Source organism: Brienomyrus brachyistius, chromosome 2 (genome assembly GCF_023856365.1).
Source record: "Brienomyrus brachyistius isolate T26 chromosome 2, BBRACH_0.4, whole genome shotgun sequence".
Lineage (NCBI taxonomy): Eukaryota > Metazoa > Chordata > Actinopteri > Osteoglossiformes > Mormyridae > Brienomyrus > Brienomyrus brachyistius.
Window position 1 is genome coordinate 43,655,553 of NC_064534.1, and position 8,904 is coordinate 43,664,456.

At 44.7% G+C, this 8,904-nt stretch overlaps 2 protein-coding genes, 5 non-coding genes and 2 pseudogenes across 7 annotated transcripts in view; 7 read left to right on the forward strand and 2 right to left on the reverse strand.

The window, feature by feature from the left end:
• The window catches only part of LOC125715120 (uncharacterized), a 1,180,389-nt gene that overhangs the window by 509,524 nt on the left and 661,961 nt on the right, over nucleotides 1-8,904 (reverse strand). The gene's annotated exons all lie outside the window — the stretch shown is intronic.
• The window catches only part of LOC125715114 (uncharacterized), a 935,270-nt gene that overhangs the window by 262,637 nt on the left and 663,729 nt on the right, over nucleotides 1-8,904 (reverse strand). The window lies entirely within an intron of this gene.
• On the forward strand, nucleotides 668-786 carry LOC125735726 (5S ribosomal RNA). The gene has a single exon (XR_007395018.1). It is a non-coding gene; the product is annotated as a 5S ribosomal RNA (ribosomal RNA).
• On the forward strand, nucleotides 1,863-1,981 carry LOC125733989 (5S ribosomal RNA). Its single transcript, XR_007393319.1, has one exon. It is a non-coding gene; the product is annotated as a 5S ribosomal RNA (ribosomal RNA).
• LOC125732108 (5S ribosomal RNA) lies at nucleotides 3,062-3,180 on the forward strand (annotated as a pseudogene).
• LOC125732040 (5S ribosomal RNA) lies at nucleotides 4,256-4,374 on the forward strand (annotated as a pseudogene).
• LOC125732913 (5S ribosomal RNA) lies at nucleotides 5,450-5,568 on the forward strand. The gene has a single exon (XR_007392276.1). It is a non-coding gene; the product is annotated as a 5S ribosomal RNA (ribosomal RNA).
• Nucleotides 6,648-6,766, forward strand: LOC125730875 (5S ribosomal RNA). Its single transcript, XR_007391166.1, has one exon. It is a non-coding gene; the product is annotated as a 5S ribosomal RNA (ribosomal RNA).
• On the forward strand, nucleotides 7,845-7,963 carry LOC125736814 (5S ribosomal RNA). Its single transcript, XR_007396082.1, has one exon. It is a non-coding gene; the product is annotated as a 5S ribosomal RNA (ribosomal RNA).

The following is an 8,904-nucleotide window of genomic DNA, read 5'->3' on the forward strand; positions in this document are numbered from 1 at the left end:
AAAACTTGCTAAAAGCTGTATTTAAAAGAACAGATTGGCCGGGGTAATTCACACCCTTCAATGCCAGCTTAATGTTTAGGTTAGTGGGAATCACAGAGGAATTAGGGATGGAAACTTCTTTGCTGGTGGTAGAAGCGGTCTGGTGAATTTTTAGAGAGAAGAGGCCGTCGATGTTTGAATGTAGAAAATTGTTCTGGCTGCAGCCTGCAGTATGGACTTGTTGGTGTGTGTAGCTCCCAGTGTTCTGACAGCGCGACGTTTTGGGGAAGCATGTGATTCAGCAGCTACCAGTGGGCTTCGTGCGGCGGAGATTTTGTGGCTGTTAGCGGAGTTGATAACAGAGGGTCGTTAAGAGAAGCCTGCATGCAGTAGGCAAAGGAGTAATGTTTGCCGGCGGGGGACGTGCGGCGATTAACCTGTGCGGTAGTGAAAAGGAGTTAAAAAGAAGGAAGTGTGCGGATGCGGAAAGAATGGAATAATTGTGGTAGGCTGCCGGCTGAGTAGTTTGGTGAATGTTTGGTGTGGGTCCGGCGCTGCCGATTGGATGGTGGTGCTGCAGTGTGAGTCAGATAAAAAAAAAAAAAAAACCAGGAGTATGATCCAATGGGACTAACTGGCATGTATAGACGCGTGTAATGCAAAAGGGCTGTTTTTGGTCACGTCTCTCGCTTATGGCCATACCACCCTGAACACGCCCGATCTCATCCGATCTCGGAAGCCAAGCAGGGTAGGGTCTGGTTAGTACTTGGATGGGAGACATCCTGGGAATTCCAGGTGCTGTAAGCTTTTCTCACTTTTACTTTATACAGGGGGCGCTCCACTTCACAATTAATTTAAATCTATCACTCCCCTTCCATTTTACTATTTTATATATATATATATATTTCTCTCATTCATAAAGGCAGCTTTTACACACCATTTTACTTTAAATACTTCCTGGTAATTCTAGGTGCTGTAAGCTGTTCGTGCCTTTATTCCACCAGGGCGCGATCTTCTCACAAACTTGAAGACTGTCACTCCCCATTCACGTTTTACAACTTATTGTTAATGATAAAGAGACAGCTTTTTACACACAGTTTTAAACAAAGTACTGATATTATTCCTCTTCAACTGACCGCTTTGTTTTCTATGCAAAAACCACTTCGCCACAGAAGACTCGATATTATTGGCATAGCAAGTTCTGCTCTTCTCCTTTCAAAACTTGCTAACAGCTGTATTTAAAAGAACAGATTGGCCGGGGTAATTCACACCCTTCAATGCCAGCTTAATGTTTAGGTTAGTGGGAATCACAGAGGAATTAGGGATGGAAACTTCTTTGCTGGTGGTAGAAGCGGTCTGGTGAATTTTTAGAGAGAAGAGGCCGTCGATGTTTGAATGTAGAAAATAGTTCTGGCTGCAGCCTGCAGTATGGACTTGTTGGTGTGTGTAGCTCCCAGTGTTCTGACAGCGCGACGTTTTGGGGAAGCATGTGATTCAGCAGCTACCAGTGGGCTTCGTGCGGCGGAGATTTTGTGGCTGTTAGTGGAGTTGATAACAGAGGGTCGTTAAGAGAAGCCTGCATGCAGTAGGCAAAGGAGTAATGTTTGCCGGCGGGGGACGTGCGGCGATTAACCTGTGCGGTAGTGAAAAGGAGTTAAAAAGAAGGAAGTGTGCGGATGCGGAAAGAATGGAATAATTGTGGTAGGCTGCCGGCTGAGTAGTTTGGTGAATGTTTGGTGTGGGTCCGGCGCTGCCGATTGGATGGTGGTGCTGCAGTGTGAGTCAGATAAAAAAAAAAAAAAAACAGGAGTAGGATCCAATGGGACTAACTGGCATGTATAGACGCGTGTAATGCAAAAGGGCTGTTTTTGGTAGCATCTCTCGCTTACGGCCATACCACCCTGAACACGCCCGATCTCGTCTGATCTCGGAAGCCAAGCAGGGTAGGATCTGGTTAGTACTTGGATGGGAGACCACCTGGGAATACCAGGTGCTGTAAGCTTTTCTCACTTTTACTTTATACTGGGGGCGCTCCACTTCACGATTAATTTAAATCTATCACTCCCCTTCCATTTTACTATTTTATATATATATATTTTTTTTTTCTCTCATTCATAAAGGCAGCTTTTAGAAACCGTTTTACTCTAAATACTTCCTGGTAATTCTAGGTGCTGTAAGCTGTTCGTGCCTGTATTCCACCAGGGCGCGATCTTCTCACCAACTTGAAGACTGTCACTCCCCATTCACGTTTTACAACTTATTGTTAATGATAAAGAGACAGCTTTTTACACACAGTTTTAAACAAAGTACTGATATTATTCCTCTTCAACTGACCGCTTTGTTTTCTATGCAAAAACCACTTCGCCACAGAAGACTCGATATTATTGGCATAGCAAGTTCTGCTCTTCTCCTTTCAAAACTTGCTAAAAGCTGTATTTAAAAGAACAGATTGGCCGGGGTAATTCACACCCTTCAATGCCAGCTTAATGTTTAGGTTAGTGGGAATCACAGAGGAATTAGGGATGGAAACTTCTTTGCTGGTGGTAGAAGCGGTCTGGTGAATTTTTAGAGAGAAGAGGCCGTCGATGTTTGAATGTAGAAAATTGTTCTGGCTGCAGCCTGCAGTATGGACTTGTTGGTGTGTGTAGCTCCCAGTGTTCTGACAGCGCGACGTTTTGGGGAAGCATGTGATTCAGCAGCTACCAGTGGGCTTCGTGCGGCGGAGATTTTGTGGCTGTTAGCGGAGTTGATAACAGAAGGTCATTAAGAGAAGCCTGCATGCGGTAGGCAAAGGAGTAATGTTTGCCGACGGGGGACGTGCGGCGATTAACCTGTGCGGTAGTGAAAAGGAGTTAAAGAGAAGGAAGTGTGCGGATGCGGAAAGAATGGAATAATTCTGGTAGGCTGCCGGCTGAGTAGTTTGGTGAATGTTTGGTGTGGGTCCGGCGCTGCCGATTGGATGGTGGTGCTGCAGTGTGAGTCAGATAAAAAATAAAAAAAAACCAGGAGTAGGATCCAATGGGACTAACTGGCATGTATAGAGGCGTGTAATGCAAAAGGGCTGTTTTTGGTAGTTTTTCTCGCTCACGGCCATACCACCCTGAACACGCCCGATCTCGTCTGATCTCAGAAGCCAAGCAGGATAGGGTTTGGTTAGTACTTGGATGGGAGACCTACTGGGATTACCCTGTGCTGTACGCTTTTCTCACTTTTACTTTATACAGGGGGCGCTCCACTTCTCGATTAATTTAAATCTATCACTCCCCTTCCATTTTACTATTTTATATATTTCTTTTTTCTCTAATTCATAAAGGCAGCTTTTACACACGTTTTACTCTAAATACTGCCTGGTAATTATAGCTGCTGTAAGCTGTTCGTGCCTTTATTCCACCAGGGCGCGATCTTCTCACAAACTTGAAGACTGTCACTCCCCATTCACGTTTTACAACTTATTCTTAATGATAAAGAGACAGCTTTTTACACACAGTTTTAAACAAAGTACTGACATAATTCCTCTTAAACTCACCGCTTTGTTTTCTATGCAAAAACCACTTCGCCACAGAATATTCGATATTATTGGCATATTATCTGCTCTTCTCCTCCTTTCAAAACTTGCTAAAAGCTGTATTTAAAAGAGCAGGTTGGCCGGGGTAATTCACACCCTTCAATGCCAGCTTAATGTTTAGGTTAGTGGGAATCACAGAAGAATTAGGGATGAAAACTTCTTTGCTGGTGGTAGAAGCGGTCTGGTGAATTTTTAGAGAGAAGAGGCCGTCGATGTTTGAATGTAGAAAATTGTTCTGGCTGCAGCCTGCAGTATGGACTTGTTGGTGTGTGTAGCTCCCAGTGTTCTGACAGCGCGACGTTTTGGGGAAGCATGTGATTCAGCAGCTACCAGTGGGCTTCGTGCGGCGGAGATTTTGTGGCTGTTAGCGGAGTTGATAACAGAAGGTCATTAAGAGAAGCCTGCATGCGGTAGGCAAAGGAGTAATGTTTGCCGACGGGGGACGTGCGGCGATTAACCTGTGCGGTAGTGAAAAGGAGTTAAAGAGAAGGAAGTGTGCGGATGCGGAAAGAATGGAATAATTGTGGTAGGCTGCCGGCTGAGTAGTTTGGTGAATGTTTGGTGTGGTTCCGGCACTGCCGATTGGATGGTGGGGCTGCAGTGTGAGTCAGATAAAAAAAAAAAAAAAAAAACAGGAGTAGGATCCACTTGGACTAACTGGCATGTATAGAGGCGTGTAATGCAAAAGGGCTGTTTTTGGTAGTTTTTCTCGCTCACGGCCGTACCACCCTGAACACGCCCGATCTTGTCCCATCTCGGAAGCCAAGCAAGGTAGGGTCTGGTTAGTACTTGGATGGGAGACCACCTGGGAATACCAGGTGCTGTAAACTTTTCTCACTTTTACTTTATACAGGGGGCGCTCCACTTCACTATTAATTTAAATCTATCACTCCCCTTCCATTTTACTATTTTATATATACATATATTTTTCTCTCATTCATAAAGGCAGCTTTTACACACCGTTTTACTCTAAATACTGCCTGGTAATTCAAGGTGCTGTAAGATGTTCGTGCCTTTATTCCACCAGGGCGCGATCTTCTCACAAACTTGAAGACTGTCACTCCCCATTCACGTTTTACAACTTATTGTTAATGATAAAGAGACAGCTTTTTACACACAGTTTTAAACAAAGTACTGATATTATTCCTCTTCAACTGACCGCTTTGTTTTCTATGCAAAAACCACTTCGCCACAGAAGACTCGATATTATTGGCATAGCAAGTTCTGCTCTTCTCCTTTCAAAACTTGCTAAAAGCTGTATTTAAAAGAACAGATTGGCCGGGGTAATTCACACCCTTCAATGCCAGCTTAATGTTTAGGTTAGTGGGAGTCACAGAGGAATTAGGGATGGAAACTTCTTTGCTGGTGGTAGAAGCGGTCTGGTGAATTTTTAGAGAGAAGAGGCCGTCGATGTTTGAATGTAGAAAATTGTTCTGGCTGCAGCCTGCAGTATGGACTTGTTGGTGTGTGTAGCTCCCAGTGTTCTGACAGCGCGACGTTTTGGGGAAGCATGTGATTCAGCAGCTACCAGTGGGCTTCGTGCGGCGGAGATTTTGTGGCTGTTAGCGGAGTTGATAACAGAGGGTCGTTAAGAGAAGCCTGCATGCAGTAGGCAAAGGAGTAATGTTTGCCGGCGGGGGACGTGCGGCGATTAACCTGTGCGGTAGTGGAAAGGAGTTAAAAAGAAGGAAGTGTGCGGATGCGGAAAGAATGGAATAATTGTGGTAGGCTGCTGGCTGAGTAGTTTGGTGAATGTTTGGTGTGGGTCCGGCGCTGCCGATTGGATGGTGGGGCTGCGGTGTGAGTCAGATAAAAAAAAAAAAGAACATTAGTAGGATCCAATGGGACCAACTGGCATGTATAGAGGCGTGTAATGCAAAAGGGCTGTTTTTGGTAGCATCTCTCGCTTACGGCCATACCACCCTGAACATGCCCGATCTCGTCTGATCTCGGAAGCTAAGCAGGGTAGGGTCTGGTTAGTACTTGGATGGGAGACCACCTGGGAATACCAGGTGCTGTAAGCTTTTCTCACTTTTACTTTATACAGGGGGCGCTCCACTTCACGATTAATTTAAATCTATCACTCCCCTTCCATTTTACTATTTTATATATATATATTTTTTTTTTCTCTCATTCATAAAGGCAGCTTTTAGAAACCGTTTTACTCTAAATACTTCCTGGTAATTCTAGGTGCTGTAAGCTGTTCGTGCCTTTATTCCACCAGGGCGCGATCTTCTCACAAACTTGAAGACTGTCACTCCCCATTCACGTTTTACAACTTATTGTTAATGATAAAGAGACAGCTTTTTACACACAGTTTTAAACAAAGTACTGATATTATTCCTCTTCAACTGACCGCTTTGTTTTCTATGCAAAAACCACTTCGCCACAGAAGACTCGATATTATTGGCATAGCAAGTTCTGCTCTTCTCCTTTCAAAACTTGCTAAAAGCTGTATTTAAAAGAACAGATTGGCCGGGGTAATTCACACCCTTCAATGCCAGCTTAATGTTTAGGTTAGTGGGAATCACAGAGGAATTAGGGATGGAAACTTCTTTGCTGGTGGTAGAAGCGGTCTGGTGAATTTTTAGAGAGAAGAGGCCGTCGATGTTTGAATGTAGAAAATAGTTCTGGCTGCAGCCTGCAGTATGGACTTGTTGGTGTGTGTAGCTCCCAGTGTTCTGACAGCGCGACGTTTTGGGGAAGCATGTGATTCAGCAGCTACCAGTGGGCTTCGTGCGGCGGAGATTTTGTGGCTGTTAGCGGAGTTGATAACAGAGGGTCGTTAATAGAAGCCTGCATGCAGTAGGCAAAGGAGTAATGTTTGCCGGCGGGGGACGTGCGGCGATTAACCTGTGCGGTAGTGAAAAGGAGTTAAAAAGAAGGAAGTGTGCGGATGCGGAAAGAATGGAATAATTGTGGTAGGCTGCCGGCTGAGTAGTTTGGTGAATGTTTGGTGTGGGTCCGGCGCTGCCGATTGGATGGTGGGGCTGCAGTGTGAGCCAGATAAAAAAAAAAAAAGAACATTAGTAGTATCCAATGGGCCCAACTGGCATGTATAGAGGCGTGTAATGCAAAAGGGCTGTTTTTGGTAGCGTCTCTCGCTTATGGCCATACCACCCTGAACACGCCCGATCTCATCTGATCTCGGAAGCTAAGCAGGGTAGGGTCTGGTTAGTACTTGGATGGGAGACCTCCTGGGAATACCAGGTGCTGTAAGCTTTTCTCACTTTTACTTTATACAGGGGGCGCTCCACTTCACGATTAATTTAAATCTATCACTCCCCTTCCATTTTACTATTTTATATATATATTTTTATTTTCTCTCTTTCATAAAGGCAGCTTTTACACACCGTTTTACTCTAAATACTGCCTGGTAATTCTAGGTGCTGTAAGCTCTTCGTGCCTTTATTCCACCAGGGCGCGATCTTCTCACAAACTTGAAGACTGTCACTCCCCATTCACGTTTTACAACTTATTGTTAATGATAAAGAGACAGCTTTTTACACACAGTTTTAAACAAAGTACTGATATTATTCCTCTTCAACTGACCGCTTTGTTTTCTATGCAAAAACCACTTCGCCACAGAAGACTCGATATTATTGTCATAGCAAGTTCTGCTCTTCTCCTTTCAAAACTTGCTAAAAGCTGTATTTAAAAGAACAGATTGGCCGGGGTAATTCACACCCTTCAATGCCAGCTTAATGTTTAGGTTAGTGGGAATCACAGAGGAATTAGGGATGGAAACTTCTTTGCTGGTGGTAGAAGCGGTCTGGTGAATTTTTAGAGAGAAGAGGCCGTCGATGTTTGAATGTAGAAAATTGTTCTGGCTGCAGCCTGCAGTATGGACTTGTTGGTGTGTGTAGCTCCCAGTGTTCTGACAGCGCGACGTTTTGGGGAAGCATGTGATTCAGCAGCTACCAGTGGGCTTCGTGCGGCAGAGATTTTGTGGCTGTTAGCGGAGTTGATAACAGAGGGTCGTTAAGAGAAGCCTGCATGCAGTAGGCAAAGGAGTAATGTTTGCCGGCGGGGGACGTGCAGCGATTAACCTGTGCGGTAGTGAAAAGGAGTTAAAAAGAAGGAAGTGTGCGGATGCGAAAGGAATGGAATAATTGTGGTAGGCTGCCGGCTGAGTAGTTTGGTGAATGTTTGGTGTGGGTCCGGCGCTGCCGATTGGATGGTGGTGCTGCAGTGTGAGTCAGATAAAAAAAAAAAAAAAACCAGGAGTAGGATCCAATGGGACTAACTGGCATGTATAGACGCGTGTAATGCAAAAGGGCTGTTTTTGGTAGCGTCTCTCGCTTATGGCCATACCACCCGGAACACGCCCAATCTCATCTGATCTCGGAAGCCAAGCAGGGTAGGGTCTGGTTAGTACTTGGATGGGAGACCTCCTGGGAATACCAGGTGCTGTAAGCTTTTCTCACTTTTACTTTATACAGGGGGCGCTCCACTTCACGATTAATTTAAATCTATCACTCCCCTTCCATTTTACTATTTTATATATACATATATTTTTCTCTCATTCATAAAGGCAGCTTTTACACACCGTTTTACTCTAAATACTGCCTGGTAATTCAAGGTGCTGTAAGCTGTTCGTGCCTTTATTCCACCAGGGCGCGATCTTCTCACAAACTTGAAGACTGTCACTCCCCATTCACGTTTTACAACTTATTGTTAATGATAAAGAGACAGCTTTTTACACACAGTTTTAAACAAAGTACTGATATTATTCCTCTTCAACTGACCGCTTTGTTTTCTATGCAAAAACCACTTCGCCACAGAAGACTCGATATTATTGGCATAGCAAGTTCTGCTCTTCTCCTTTCAAAACTTGCTAAAAGCTGTATTTAAAAGAACAGATTGGCCGGGGTAATTCACACCCTTCAATGCCAGCTTAATGTTTAGGTTAGTGGGAGTCACAGAGGAATTAGGGATGGAAACTTCTTTGCTGGTGGTAGAAGCGGTCTGGTGAATTTTTAGAGAGAAGAGGCCGTCGATGTTTGAATGTAGAAAATAGTTCTGGCTGCAGCCTGCAGTATGGACTTGTTGGTGTGTGTAGCTCCCAGTGTTCTGACAGCGCGATGTTTTGGGGAAGCATGTGATTCAGCAGCTACCAGTGGGCTTCGTGCGGCGGAGATTTTGTGGCTGTTAGCGGAGTTGATAACAGAGGGTCGTTAATAGAAGCCTGCATGCAGTAGGCAAAGGAGTAATGTTTGCCGGCGGGGGACGTGCGGCGATTAACCTGTGCAGTAGTGAAAAGGAGTTAAAAAGAAGGAAGTGTGCGGATGCGGAAAGAATGGAATAATTGTGGTAGGCTGCCGGCTGAGTAGTTTGGTGAATGTTCGGTGTGGGTCCGG